Source organism: Haematobia irritans, chromosome 5 (genome assembly GCF_050003625.1).
Source record: "Haematobia irritans isolate KBUSLIRL chromosome 5, ASM5000362v1, whole genome shotgun sequence".
NCBI lineage: Eukaryota > Metazoa > Arthropoda > Insecta > Diptera > Muscidae > Haematobia > Haematobia irritans.
In genome coordinates, this window is record NC_134401.1 from 66952321 (window position 1) to 66967919 (window position 15599).

Below are 15599 nucleotides of genomic sequence, written 5' to 3' on the forward strand. Positions count from 1 at the left end.
AATGAGTTTGGCTTGTTCCCAAGTTACTAAAAATGTAATTTATCTCTACTGAACTATCACTTAAACTAGAGTGAAAATGCTGTGATTTCAAATGAGTCGTATTTCAATTCAAATTGACTTTACTCAGTTCGATTTGAATTTTTATCTGATTGATTCTATTTCGACTTGTTTCGGTTTCACTTAGACTTGAGTCCAGCTTGACTCGTCTGTGCCTAAGCTTTTGGTCTGAGTTTTAATTTTTATTTGGATAGGCAAATTACTTGAAGTTTGTTTGAATGTGGTTTACACCATTTTAGAATTTAGTCCTGTTTAATTCTCTCCTACTATTATAGCCTTATTATGATTCGAACTCGTGCCGACATTGATCGCAAATGATCTGAATTTCGGTTGTGCTGAAAGCATCCCATTTATTCGCTTGTAATTAAATCTACTCAAATTGGATTTAATCTTTGTTTAAAATTATTTAATTTAATGTCTCCTGAGTTCAAGTGTATCGAATTAATTTTAATTTTAGTTTCAATTTTGTTTTAATTTAATTTTAATCCTAGTTTAAATTTCGTTTATATAAGTTCAAGCCTAATTTACTTCATTCCCCTCTACTAATTAACTTTATCATAAATCAAGCCAATGTTTTTAACTCAAATTTTTATTCTAATTTTATTCAAATTCAACAGCAATTTAGCTTCAGTTTTTATCTTAGCTTTTGATTTAATTCGAAGTAATTTAATATAAGTCCATTAAAGTCCTTCCCTTACAGTTTCTACTTGAAAATGCTTTGAATGTTATGTAAATTCGACTTGACACTATGTATGGTGTTTTCGTTACGTCTTGATTTGCCTCGTTTTGGCTCCAAACGCTTTGCATCCAAATTAAATTCGATTTTACCTTATTTTGATCCTGATTGAACTCGATATAATTTTGAGTTGAGTCAGGTTAGACATAGAGTTGAATGGAATCTAATTTCTGCTTTTAAAAATACAAAAATTGATTTGAATCTCTACTGTATTGGGTTTGACATAAATTCGATTCACCTTTATTGTGCTGAAAATTGTAACTTGATCCGTATTTGAGATAAATTCCATCACTATTCGTGTTGAAAACCTTTTTTCAACTTTCGTTTATTTTACTTTACCCTATTTGTCCTTTAATACTTCTTTCATATTTCAGATTAAATTTGTTCATTTTATTTTAATTTAATTACATTCTATTTTTCGTACTTCAAATTTCGATTTGATTTTGATTTTAATTTAAATGCTATCTATCCTTTAACTAGGCGTTTAAATTCCTAATCTCTTTTAATAAAACCTTTTTGCAAGCTTCTTTTCTATTCTCAGAAATTAATAACAGCAGAAAACCATCCTGGAAGCCCTATCGCTTGAGTGCATAGACTAAGTACGTGGTCACAACAGAGGTGAAATGCACACACAAAGAAATGACTAATTTCTGTTCAGTAGTTGGTACACTTTGTGGTATCATCTATGACTTCGTTCAACCTTTGGTTGCTCACCACCCGAGATCATGCGTTCCATATGTCCCTTAATGCCATAGAGATAGAAGGACGGATCCCCATCGTGAGGTGTACAAGTGTGCTCGACCGTGGTTCGATCGACTTCGATAACCGAGTGAAGTTACATATCTTAGTCACAACTTGTGTGTGCATCACATCCTCTGATGAAACCGTGGAACAGTCCCGCACTCGCGAATGTAGAGGCCATTTATGCCAACAACCATCACACCTATCCCGGAAAACAGGTAAGTTCACGGTAGGTACCATTTCCCACCTCATAACTAAACTTTTACATGCCGACTCTATTTCATATATATAAACCGAAAACATTACTCTATTATTCTCGCCAAACCCAACTCCTGTTCACACATATTTTAATGTTCGTATCCAACCATATTACGATCGTATATACCAATCTACCGAAATTTCATTTCCTGTTTATCTCGTTACATTTATATACCTATGCAACAGCCTTACATCCTTGCTTTTTCCTAGCTCAATGGATCTATACTTATACTACATTCACTCCAGGCCTTCTCCTTAATCGAGGAATATCATATTTAACGACATCAGGCAAGAGTCAATCAGTATTCAACTAAAATTAATTTAACTAATTCCTTCATGTTTCCTATTCTACAGGTCCCTGTTTTAAACCTTATAACTAACGACCTTGGACACCGATATGAAAAAAATGCTACTGAGGTAAGTCACTGAATTACTACTTTTCTATTATTCCCTTCTATTACACATTTCGGACAGAAAAGGTCATTGTTTAAGATCCTTCGCGTGATAAACGCCCAAAGATTTTCCTTTTAGATCTTCGATTTCATATAAACAATTTCCAACCGATTTCACGATTCTGCATTTTAAATATTTTTTATTCATCTTGGCGTTTATATTCTTGCTGAAGTCACTCAGTTGATGATTTCGACGGAAAACTTCCTGCCCCGGAATAAATTTTATTTTTCTCGCGCGAACGTTATATCTACGGGCTCGCGGTAACTTTTTTCTAGTCGCTTGCCAATCTCTTTCCTCAGCAGTTCCAAATGGCTTGCCTTGGGCAAAGCACTAAACTCAGGGTCCCTCATGGAATCCAATTTCCTAGCCAGCCTATAAACCCTACCGTGAGTAACCATATTAGTGCCAAACAAGGCAAAGAAGGGAGTCATGCCAATCGAGGAGTGTACAGACGATCGTAGCGCACACTCAATAGCGGACAGATTTTGGTCCCAATCTCTCTGATCCTCCTTAAGATATGCCCTTATTGCAGCCAATATTGACTGATTTACTCGTTCGGAAGCATTTGCCTGGGGTGAGCCCTGAAATCCTTCCCTGTAAATTGTTTCCCATTATCGGACAAAATGGTCTCTAGAACACCAAACTTGTGGAACACCTCAGCCTCTAGAAATGTAATTACATTCCAAGAGCTGGCTTTGCTCATTGGCTTCAATAATACATATCTGCTCACATGATCCAGAACGATGAAAATAAAACTATTACCAGTTCTAGAACGGACATAAGAACCTAGAAAATCTATATAGATTTTCTGGAACGGACGATCTATTTTCACTTTTGCCTCCATTGGCTGTCGCATTCGTTGGTTGTTAGGTTTTGTCTCCTTACACACATGACACTTTTGAACAAAAAGTCTAACTTGTGTACTCATATTGGGCCAGTAAAAATATTCCTTCAGCCTACCCAAGGTTTTATGAAAACCACCGTGGACAGCCGTCTTGGCATTATGGACTTTCTCTATAGCGGACTCAGTGAGAGATTGTGGTACCCACAACTTCCACACTGAATCTTCACATGGTAAATCCACTGTCACTGGGATCGTCCGCTTATAGAGAAACCCATCTATCACTCGAAGATCTGGCAAATTCTGCTGATTTTCCTCCACAGTCCTTATTTTCTCCTGATATTCCTCCCCCTTAAATTCTGGTGCATCCAGGTCTACTAAGTTAAAGGATGCTAACTCCAACTCGTCCAGATTATACCGGGAAAGAGCATCAGGAACAATGTTTTGGCTACCCCGGCGATGTTCTATTTCGACCAAATGACCACTCAGTTCTTTATTCGCCATCCGAATAATGAAGTTCAATATAAGGGCGAAACTTTTTAATCGACATCACAACGGCCAGGCACTCCCTTTCAGTTACGGAGTAGTTCTTTTGTGCTGGGGTCAACTTCTGAGAAACATATGCGATAGGATGTTCTCCTCCCGCTCGTCTCTTTGAAATAAAACACCGCCAATTCCTACATCTGATGCATCGCATTGAATAAAAAATCTTTTCTCAAAATCAGGGTGCCTCAAAAGTGGACTATTAGTTAGAGCTTCCTTTAACCGTTCGAACGCCAACCTAGCTTCATTCCCAAACTCAAACCCCCGCCCCTTCTTCAAGGTCGCAAATATCGGTGCCGCTATTGACGCGTAATCCGCAATGAACCGCCTGTACCACCCTGTCATGCCCATAAAACGTCTAACTTGTTTAACACTTTTTGGGTACTCACACACTCGTTATCGCCGAGATTTTGTCAGGGTCAGGTTTCATTGTCCCCCCACCAACTATGTATCCCAGATAGCGCAACTCCTTGAAGCAAAACTTGGATTTGGTCACATTAATGGTCAGCCCCGCCGCATTCAAAGCTTTTGCCACTTGGTTCAAAAGATGCAAATGTGTTTTGAAATCAGAATCAAATATGAGCAGGATAATGACGCTGCTTAACTGGTACAGCATCTGCCGTGTCAATGGCGTGTGTTTCTAATGATGTTTTGCCCAGTCCCCTAATTTCAAACGACGGAAAATTAGCTATGACCTCCTCCAAACTTTTCTTCTCCTCGCTGCTTAACTGGTGTTGCGATGGGTCCATTGAAACCTCACCCGGCTCTTCCTCGAGCGATAAGCACTCAACACCGGCTAGTAAGTTGTATTTCTTCGTGAAATCAACCCCGAGATATAGTGCCTTATTCAAGGTTGGAACCAAAAAGAAAGTTACCACACTTTCAATTTTCCCTAACTTGACAGCCGCTCGAATGCGGCCAACCACACGATGAGGGGTTTCATCTGCCGTGCCTACGGTAGCTGAGAAGTTGTAAATAGGGATTTGGGCTCGCTCAACCAACTCCAAACATCCTCTGCCCAGGCAAGTCACAGTTGCGCCACTATCTAGCAACCCCTCAATCACCTCTTCACCAATCTTTATTTTTAAATACAATCGTGTATCTTCTCTCTCATACAGTGTCGTCGCCGCAATCTCGCGCCTAAGTCTTTTCCTAGCCTTAAAACGTTCCCTAGCTCTAAATATTCTCTTGTTATTCCGTTTGGAACATCCATAATTATTTGTCTCTAGTAATTCAGTTGTACCTATACTATTCACAAATTCCTCACTAACTAAACTATACTCAGAAACTTCATTTACTCCATTAAAAATCCTATCTCTAGTTTGTAAATATTCCTTCATCCTAATGTGCCAATTCAATTTAATTTAGTCTTATTTGTCTAATATTCAATTCATTACTCCCTTTATTACTACTATTATTCCTATTAATAATTCTATAATAATTATTTGTCTCTAGTAATTCAGTTGTACCTATACTATTCACAAATTCCTCACTAACTAAACTATACTCAGAAACTTCATTTACTCCATTAAAAATCCTATCTCTAGTTTGTAAATATTCCTTCATCCTAATGTGCCAATTCAATTTAATTTAGTCTTATTTGCCTAATATTCAATTCATTACTCCCTTTATTACTACTATTATTCCTATTAATAATTCTATTTTTTAATATTATTATTTCAGATTCCTCTCTATCTCTACCATGACCTTCACCAACTACTTTTCTTGGGGCTTCCTCTTCGCCGGACCCGTTACCCCTTTCATCGTGCCCGCTTGTTGGTTTCCCCGGCATTTGGGACACTTTGGCTTCACCACATTTTCAAGACCGCAGCCGTAGCAAAATAAGTTTCGGGTAGTCGAAGGGCGGTCCATGAAACCATGGCCCTTTTCCCTGCAGTTCCAGCAAACGTAGACGTTCTGGCGAGAAATCGCCTCAACTTCATATTCTGCTTGTTCCGCAAAATCGATGGCATGCACCCTGGGAACAAACTGCCGATGTGTTGGTGCTGCCTGACGTTGATTTGCCAGTAACTGTTCTGCCTTTCGACATTCTTCCCTGAAATGCTGTAGTTCAAATATCCGAATAGGAAATACTAATGCTGTCAAGGTAGGTTTTAAATTACTCTTCATCATTTCAATCAACATACTTTCATTGATAGGATCTCTTTGCTGATGGCGCACACTGTGTCCGCTGCGGCAATAAATCATTTTGGACCTGCTCTCCGATTTTGATGATTTTTGCACAGTTGGTTAAACTATATTACAAAGGTCATGTGTGTAAAATTTTATGCAAATATCTCCATTGGTTTTCTGTCCCGAGCAGCGCAAAGTTGACATATGTGAACAAGTCTCAAATAGGTTAGTTTTCTATGTCATATTTAAAACATTGTTACTTATAAACTATACACCGGGTGTACCTTATAGAAATTTTTTTCACTTTAAATAGGCATCAAGCATTATGTAAGTTAAAAAAATAAAAATTAAAAAAAAAACAACAAATTATTTTTTTTATTTTGGGCCAAAAAAATAAACATTTATGATTTTCCGTTAAACTTTTAGTTGTGTGCGAAGCAGTGCGAAACATGGAGTCCTATACCAAATTAAAGCTGAGGGTCTCAGCTAACAGATTCAAAAAAATTGTGCCCATATTTGCCCGCGGCCAAAAAAAACAATGGAAAACCAAAAAATTACAGTAAAAAATATGAGTTATGCGTTATTTTACGAGTGCATCAACAACTGCGCACTCTTTCTTTCGTTACAGCTTGTTGTTGTTTTGCCTGTGTGCATGTCTATTACTATAAATAGTATATTTGTAAGATAATTGTGTATAAAGTGCTCGTACACTGAAATTAAAATCATATCAGTTATTATTTTTTTTTTAAATAAATTTTTACATACCATAATGAAAACTTGAGCATGAGTTGGGCTCGAACTCCAGATGTTCGCACACCAGCCGCCAACTCTATCCACTGAGCTATTAAAGACGTTGGGATTGAATGAATAATAACGTCACTTATTATTACACGCAATGTGTAGAATCTTTTAAAATTGTAGCAGTTCTTGCAGTCATTCTAAAAATAGAACCTATGTTGATGTGCATTTTATTTTTGCAAAATTAGAAAATATAACGCTATATATATCAGTTATTATTTTTTTTAAATAAATTTTTACATACCATAATGAAGCAGGAAGCGAGGAATAAAGACTATAAACGTTATAGGCTATATAACTCGCGCAAGACTGGGCGCTGTTCTACTAACGAAGACGTAATGCATCATTTGTTGATATCCTCCGACCCATACATCAATTCATTAAGAACGAAATTGAAGCTTAAAAAATTAGATTATCACGAAGATGTGAAAATGTTGTTAATAAATTAAATAGAGTGAACTGTACAATTTTTGTATGGGGGTTGTACGGGGGACGGGTGTTACAGTGGGCTGATTTTCTTCATATTTTCAAAACAGCATTTAATAGATGCTGTATGCATTTTTGCGAAAAATAAACATTCTAGTTATAAATTTACAGAAGATATGGCATTTTTGAAATATTATTTGTATGGGAAAGATATATACGGGAGCAATATCTAAATCTGAACCGATTTCAATAAAATTTGGCACACTAGACTATGCTACTCATTGTACTGCTAGTGCAAAATTTCAACCAAATTGGGGTAAAACTCTGGCTTCTAGGGCCGTATAAGTTCATATCGGACGAAAGATATATATGGGAGCTATATCTAAATCTGAACCGATTTCAATAAAATTTGGCACACTAGACTATGCTACTCATTGTACTCCTAGTGCAAAATTTCAACCAAATTGGGGTAAAACTCTGGCTTCTAGGGCCGTATAAGTTCATATCGGACGAAAGATATATATGGGAGCTATATCTAAATCTGAACCGATTTCAATAAAATTTGGCACACTAGACTATGCTACTAATTGTACTCCTAGTGCAAAATTTCAACCAAATTGGGGTAAAACTCTGGCTTCTAGGGCCGTATAAGTGCATATCGGACGAAAGATATATATGGGAGCTAATCTAAATCTGAACCGATTTTGTCGATACTTTGAAATTTTCTTAATTCTATTATAAAGGGTGATTCTTTTGAGGTTAGGATTTTCATGCATTAGTATTTGACAGATCACGTGGGATTTCAGACATGGTGTCAAAGAGAAAGATGCTCAGTATGCTTTGACATTTCATCATGAATAGACTTACTAACGAGCCACAACGTCGAATTTTCAGTGAATGGGCCCTAGAAAAGTTGGCAGAAAATCCGCTTTTTTATCGACAAATTTTGTTCAGCGATGAGGCTCATTTCTGGTTGAATGGCTACGTAAATAAGCAAAATTGCCGCATTTGGAGTGAAGAGCAACCAGAAGCCGTTCAAGAACTGCCCATGCATCCCGAAAAACGCACTGTTTGGTGTGGTTTGTACGCTGGTGGAATCATTGGACCGTATTTTTTCAAAGATGCTGTTGGACGCAACGTTACGGTGAATGGCGATCGCTATCGTTCGATGCTAACAAACTTTTTGTTGCCAAAAATGGAAGAACTGAACTTGGTTGACATGTGGTTTCAACAAGATGGCGCTACATGCCACACAGCTCGCGATTCTATGGCCATTTTGAGGGAAAACTTCGGAGAACAATTCATCTCAAGAAATGGACCGGTAAGTTGGCCACCAAGATCATGCGATTTGACGCTTTTAGACTATTTTTTGTGGGGCTACGTCAAGTCTAAAGTCTACAGAAATAAGCCAGCAACTATTCCAGCTTTGGAAGACAACATTTCCGAAGAAATTCGGGCTATTCCGGCCGAAATGCTCGAAAAAGTTGCCCAAAATTGGACTTTCCGAATGGACCACCTAAGACGCAGCCGCGGTCAACATTTAAATGAAATTATCTTCAAAAAGTAAATGTCATGGACCAATCTAACGTTTCAAATAAAGAACCGATGAGATTTTGCAAATTTTATGGGTTTTTTTAAAAAAAAAAGTTATCAAGCTCTTAACAAATCACCCTTTATTAGGAACTCGTGCCAAATTTCATTACTCTCGTACAACTCCTTCTATTTTTGGCCGTCGAATGTATGGGAAGGACACACTGTGTGGCGTAGGCGTAACATTGCATTATAAAAATCTTCAAATGATTCTTTTGGGCCCTGCCTTCTTTCCATCATTCTCCTTTGCACATCGAAGTCACTCTCAAATTTACGGAACTGTGAGAGGAACGCTTCTTTGAGAGCCTCGAAACTGTGCACCTGCCCCAGACGTCTCTGCATCCAGAACCAGTCTTCGGCCGGGCCTTCTAACAATTGTGGACATTTTACTAGAACCTCTTCATCATCACAGGCATGGTCAATTTTAAGTTGTTCAAGACGGAAAATAAAATCTTCGGCGGTGATTGATTTTGAAGTGCCGACGAACTTAAGTCTCCATTTGTCGATATCTACTTTCCTAAAGTGGTTTCGTGAAGACAATGATGCAACTCCATGGTTCACTGGTACATTTTCTTGAAACGTCTGAGGTGGTATAAAGTTGGGGCCAACTCCATTTTGGCTATGTTGATATTGTTCCCTTGAAGATAATGAATAATACTCACAATTCAAAACCAGATTAAAAATTACAACGATAGCTCAAACTAAAACTCCATAAAATTAATAAATGAAAAACTTAATACCTAAAAGATACTACCGATAAAAAAAAATTAAACTCAAAAATATTCACGCCAAATCAAACAAATCTAAATAAATAATAATAATTCATGAAAAACCCAACAATAAAAAATAAAAAAAAAATTAACTATAATAAATCTAAACCAAAATTCACTCAAGCAATGCAAACCAAAAAGAAAAATTAAAAATAAAAAAGAAATAAATAAATATTTAAAAGAAATAACCGTAAAAACCAAAATTCACAGTTAAAAATTCAAAAAAAAATTTTAAGTCTAAAACTTTAAAAAATTTAAATATAGATCTTGTAATGAAATAAAATAATGCAACAAACTTAAAATAGGACCCAAATCTTTGAGGAAAAAAAATAAATAAATAAATAAAAATAAGTAATATTAAAAAAAATATCAACCTACCCAATGATTTATTTCAATTTAAAAAAGAAAAAACGGTTTCATATTCAGATCAGATCACAAACACATACACACTTCTTCCAAAATCCAATGCATTCAAAAAAACCCCAGGTAAGTTTAAAATATTCCAATCAACCAATTCAATAATCCAATTCACTATTATAAACTAAAATTAAGTTCCCTTTCAGAAAATTCCAGTGAAAACTCAAAATTCAAAACGCTGAGTATTTCTTGTGTTGACGCAAAAATTCAAATTAAAAACCAATTCATTTACCTATAAAAATATATTCCTTAATCCTATATCCCTTTTCGGGCAATCAAAAGTAGAAATATTGGAGAAAACTTGTAAATTTCGAAATAATTCCGAAACTACCAATAAAAGAGAAAAAAGGAAATTACCAATCGATACAAAATTCAGGAAAAGGATTCAAAAAGGTGATTCCCCAAACAGGTGAGTAACTGCAAACCAATAGAGTGGATCAACAAGAAAATTCACATTACTCCAAAACAACATAAATTCCTTCCATCTTGTAATCTCCGTAGATACGTACTGCTGGTATAGCAAACATGGAAAACTGGTATTGTGTTACTCCCTAATAAAACTTAAAAACCCAAAAGGACACTGAAAATCATCATACAACATAACTATCTTCTAGGACTCTCTTCGGTTGTCATATTGAAAAGAATGAAATAAACCGACAGACAGGTAAGTAAACACAATTTGGGCTATTGAAACTAACTACTATTGCTAATGAATGGTAATATCTATTCCCTAGGTTACGTCGCAAACGACTATCAGGTACTACACCGTCCGAAATCGTGACTTACGTCCCCCTTTTGAAGAGATGAATACTTGACCACTTTTTCCCACCCAGACTTCACGTATTCATCTATGGACACGCGATTTGGACAAATTAACTATCAACACCGGGACCTGCACAGACAAACACATGAGACAAGGTAGAAACTATTGTGGCCAGAAATCAATGCTGTGGTAAACCTGATTTCTCTGGCACCATGTTGCGGGCGCCATTTTTGTCACAGCCCTATGGCTACTGACACCTGGAGTGAGGAACCGAGTTGCCGTGCGCTGGTTGCCGAACTATGTTGCCGGCTTTCGGCTCAATCTGTGGGGCGCGGTTCATTGGCAACTCAGTCCTCTGGCAGCTGACAAAAAAATAAATAAATAAAAACAAACAAACAGCCTTTGATGGACATCACAAAACACAACAGCTACACCGAAAGAATTTTCTTCGTAAAAAGAACGAAAAATTTCGTTAAAAGTACGAAATTTGTCATTGTTTTACAACCAAAGAAACTTTTCATTAAAAGTACGAAATATTTCGTACTTTTTACGAAGAAAAGTTCTTCCAAAATTTTCGTACTTTGTAAGAAAAAAATTCGTACTTTTTATGAAGAATCTTCGTACTTTTTATGAAAAATCTTCGTACTTTTTATGAAACAATTTCGTTCTTTTTATGAAAATGTTTCGTACTTTTTATGAAAAACTTTCGTACTTTTTTTTCAAAAATGTTCGAACTTTTAGAAAAAAATTTACAGTCGAAAGTGCATTTGGTTGTAGTTACAAGTGTGAAAAATGACATCACTACTTTACATCTTAAGTTTTTTAATAATTTTTAGTTTTATTGCTTCACTTTTATTCATAGCGCTCTATCACCCAAATGAGAAGTAGCATAGACTTGCATAAAAAATAGAATAAAGGAATACACTCAAGCTCATTATAAAAGACAATTTTATGTCGCGAACGGAAATTTTAAAACTACAATGAAACTTCTTCGTTATTTCAAAGAAAATGTTTCGTACTTTTTATGAAGAAATTTTAACGCAGAATGTTTCGTAAAATATTCGTAAAAACTTCTTCACAAAATTCATGAAATATGAGGAAAGTTTCGTTAAAAGTACGAACTTTTTACGAAGAAAAGTTAATGTAGAATATTTCGTAGAAGTTTCGTATATTCGTAAAATGTTCTTCGTAAAATTTACGAAAATGAATGAAATTTTCGTTATTTTAATGAAGAATTCACGAAGAATAGTTAATGAAGAATTCTTCGTAAAATTAACGAAGAGAATTCTTTCGGTGTACGTATCAACAATCGTAAGATAATTTTTACACAATCTCCACTCATATTGGTTTGCTGACATACCGGATTCCCAAAGCATGCCGTGGCCTAACCCTCCCCAACCATGGTATCCCTGTGGCCCATCCATTCCGGACACCCCAAATGCTACTTACCTGTCCTTTAAATCACCTTTTTTTCCTTTCCCTTATAACTTCTTTAGCCTTCCATATTTAATAATGTAACACCAATATTATCTCTTTTCAAACAACATTATAAACATATTTTTATTATCCTTTTTCTCTCTTTCAGATAAATTAGAATCATGAACTTGGAGCAGATTAGGTTAGGTTAGGTTAAAGTGGCAGCCCGATTAAGATTCAGGCTCACTTAGACTATTCAGTCCATTGTGATACCACATTAACTAAAAGTACCTATTACATATGGGCACTTCTAGTTGTAACCGCTGAACCTTCTTGATTATTTTTCATTGTTGAACCAACCAGATTGTTCCAAAAATATTAGCAGACTGCTTAAGTTAACGTTTTCCAGATCCGCCAGTAATCTGAAGCTATATGCTCCTAAAAGTTGCTTGCGCTTTACACAAAGTGCAGGCCACTCACACAAGAGGTGTTTAATTGATTCTTTTTCCTCCGTATCATGACAGCTCACACAATAGTCATTATACTTCGCGCCAATAGTTTTTGCAAAATCGCCTATCAGGCAGCGACCCGTTATAGCAGATATCAGGAGTGATATCTAACGTCTCGAGAACATTAGCATATCTAGTGTGCGGTTTAAGTTGAAATGGGGCCATATTTGCTTGGTGTCGTTACAACCCTTGCAATTCTCCCGTCGAACATTTGCCATCATAACAGCCTTCTCACGCAGCATGAGCTTGCAGGTAGCTAGGGGCATACCAACAAATTGTAGTTCCCCTGGAATATGTAAGGTAGTCCCTAGCCTTGCCAACTCATCCGCTTCGCAGTTCCCCGGTATGTTCCTATGGCCAGGCACCCATATTAGGTGAATATTGTACTGCTCAGCCATCTCATTGAGAGATTTGCGGCATTCGATGGCCGTTTTCGAGTTGAGGAACACAGAGTCCAAGGATTTTATTGCAGGTTGACTGTCTGAGTCTGTCTTAGAATACACTCCGAACCCCACTTGTCCATCCAATTTGGAGCCATCAGTGTAGAAATCTATATATTCTTTATTCCCCGGGGTCTGTGTGCACCACGCCTCACTGTTGGGGATTAGAGTATCAAACTTTTTGTCGAAAAGTGGACTCGCCAAAGTGTAAACCACTACGTTAGGCACATCTGGCATTATTTTGAGGACAGAACTGTGACCGTAACCTTTTTCCGACCACAGCGATAGTTCGCGCAACCGCACAGCCGTTGTTGCAGCTGACTGTTTGGCCAAAATGTCTAAAGGCAATAGATACAGCATGACATTAAGGGAATTTGTTCCTGTCTTGCTGAATGCGCCTGAAATACACAAACACGCCATACCCCGAACTTTATCTAAACAAGTCGGTTTCTGAAGTGCCGGTCACCAGACTACAACACCATATAGCATTATAGGTCTAACCACTGCCGTGTATAGCCAATTCACAATTTTTGGTTTTAGTCCCCACTTTTTTCCTATTGCCTTTTTGCAATACAGTTGCCTTTCTCGCCCTTTCTTCAATATTAAGCTTAAAGTTAAGCTTCCTGTCCAAAATAACGCCAAGGTATTTTGCACACTCACCAAAGGGAGTTTTGCGATCTTTGCAGTACATGACTAATTCTGTCTTTGCAGGATTTACCCCAAGACCATTGTCTTTCGCCCATTTCTCAGTCATCCGGAGGGCCCTCTGAATAATATCTCTGATTGTGGATGGGAATTTTCCCCTGATTGCCAGAGCCACATCATCTGCGTATGCCACCACTTTTATCCTTTCTTTTTCTAGAGTAACCAGAAGGCTATTTATAGCAACATTCCAAAGAAGAGGTGATAGAACTCTGCACGAATGTACAATTATTCTCCAATAAAAATAAACAATTCATAAAAGATAAGTATCTAATCAAAACAATTGAAATTCATAAGCAAATAATATTTCGTCAGGACCTCACGAATTCCATTCCTCGGTCTAATGTCTTTCTGTCCGTCCGTCTAGAACACTTAAGTATTAGTAACGTCAAAATATAACTTCCGTAAATAAAAAATACAACTTTTTATGTAGCTCATGTTTCACAGTTTTTAGTGTTTTTACGAGGACAAACATTAAGTGCGGCAAAAGTGGACCCACATTTCCAGTCCTATTAACTCTAACTTAGTCCTAGGCATAAACACTACTTATAATGCCCAAGTCAGGCGCAACAAAACAAATCCGCGCTAATGAATACCCCCTTTTACTAACACACGACACTGGCATAAATCAAAACTTTAATAGATATTTTTATTTTATTTGCAGAAGTTCCTGTCTATGTCTGTCCGTCAGTCTAAGTCAAACAAATGTACGAGTATTCAGACAAAACAGAGGTACCTGAGGCGTTGTGGGTTGACCAGCGCTAATTACAACCGCATTGAAGACGACAAGCTATGCAGCAGCCAAAATCAGCAAAATTCTTGGAGTGCAGCAAATATTCGCAAGCTGGGAAAGTTTGGAGTCGATGTCAAACGTAATATGGCAGTGGAGTTGGACAACCGCAGGCAAGTAGTCTTTACTCAATGTTCTTTTTATGACTTCTAATTTTATTTATTTATTGATTGATTTCACTAATGATTCACGTTACCTTTTAATTTTGGTACCGCTTTGTATTAAATCATTTACATCCGGTATTATTGTGGTATTAACTATCTCAAACCCGTAACGCATGATATGTAGACGTTGCGACCAATTTTAATTGGTCGCCTTGGTAGTTTAGTTTTTTTTCATGCGGCTTGTAAATAACTATAGTTTGGGATAAGATGACGAAAATTAAATGAATTCAGTGAATATAGCGAAGTACATGGAGCTGAATTGGGAGAAAAACTTTGTACGGAGAAATGACTTGAGGGATGCAGTGCCTGAATTGCGACATGGAGCTAAATTAGGAGAAAAACTTTGCATGGATAAATGATTAGGTTTTGTATGTATGTTATGTATTAAATGAAGTACGTCACAAAGACAGTTTACTTGTGTTTTATTAAACTAAATATTAATTAACCAATACCATTTAGGTATTATTTGGTAATACCGCACTGTTTATACATCAATACCATTATGGTATAAATAATAGTACCGCTTAGGTATTATTTTCAATACCGTATTGGTACTTTCAGAATACCGCATGGTATTTTCATGCTTTGAGCCCTTATGGTAATAATTTTTCTATGGGAGTTGTAATATTGTTCCATAGTTTATTTTTTGCTAATACGCTTCCAAACAAAATCGTTTTATATTATTGTTTATATATAATTGTTTGTGTTTATATCTTTGCTCATATTATTATGTAGATAAATTTATTCAATAAAATGCAAGCAACATCACACAAACTCAGAATAATCTGACGCTTCAAAATCCAAAAACCTCCATCATTGACGCTGCATTCGCCATCATCCTCTCCACTTCCCAGCCATCGCGAAATTTGATTCCAATCCCCAACAAAAACATATGTTTGTTTTTGCCAGGGATGGATAACTATATTTATCATACGCCCCCTTCTCTCCACAAATAGATGGCGCTAAAATCCATAAACATGAAAACAATATTCGGGCGCACATGACAAATTCCACGCTGGGTTACCGGAAAGGAAATCGAAAGATGTAGAGAT

The 15599-nt window shown here is 36.7% G+C and overlaps 1 long non-coding RNA gene across 1 annotated transcript; it reads right to left on the reverse strand.

Moving 5' to 3' along the window:
* Window positions 1–6061: 6061 nt before the first annotated feature.
* On the reverse strand, window positions 6062–7195 carry LOC142240928 (uncharacterized). The gene is made up of 3 exons (XR_012723435.1): window positions 6805–7195; window positions 6528–6713; window positions 6062–6472 (listed from the first exon to the last, which is right to left on the reverse strand). It is a non-coding gene; the product is annotated as an uncharacterized LOC142240928 (long non-coding RNA).
* Between the last annotated feature and the right edge of the window lie 8404 nt (window positions 7196–15599).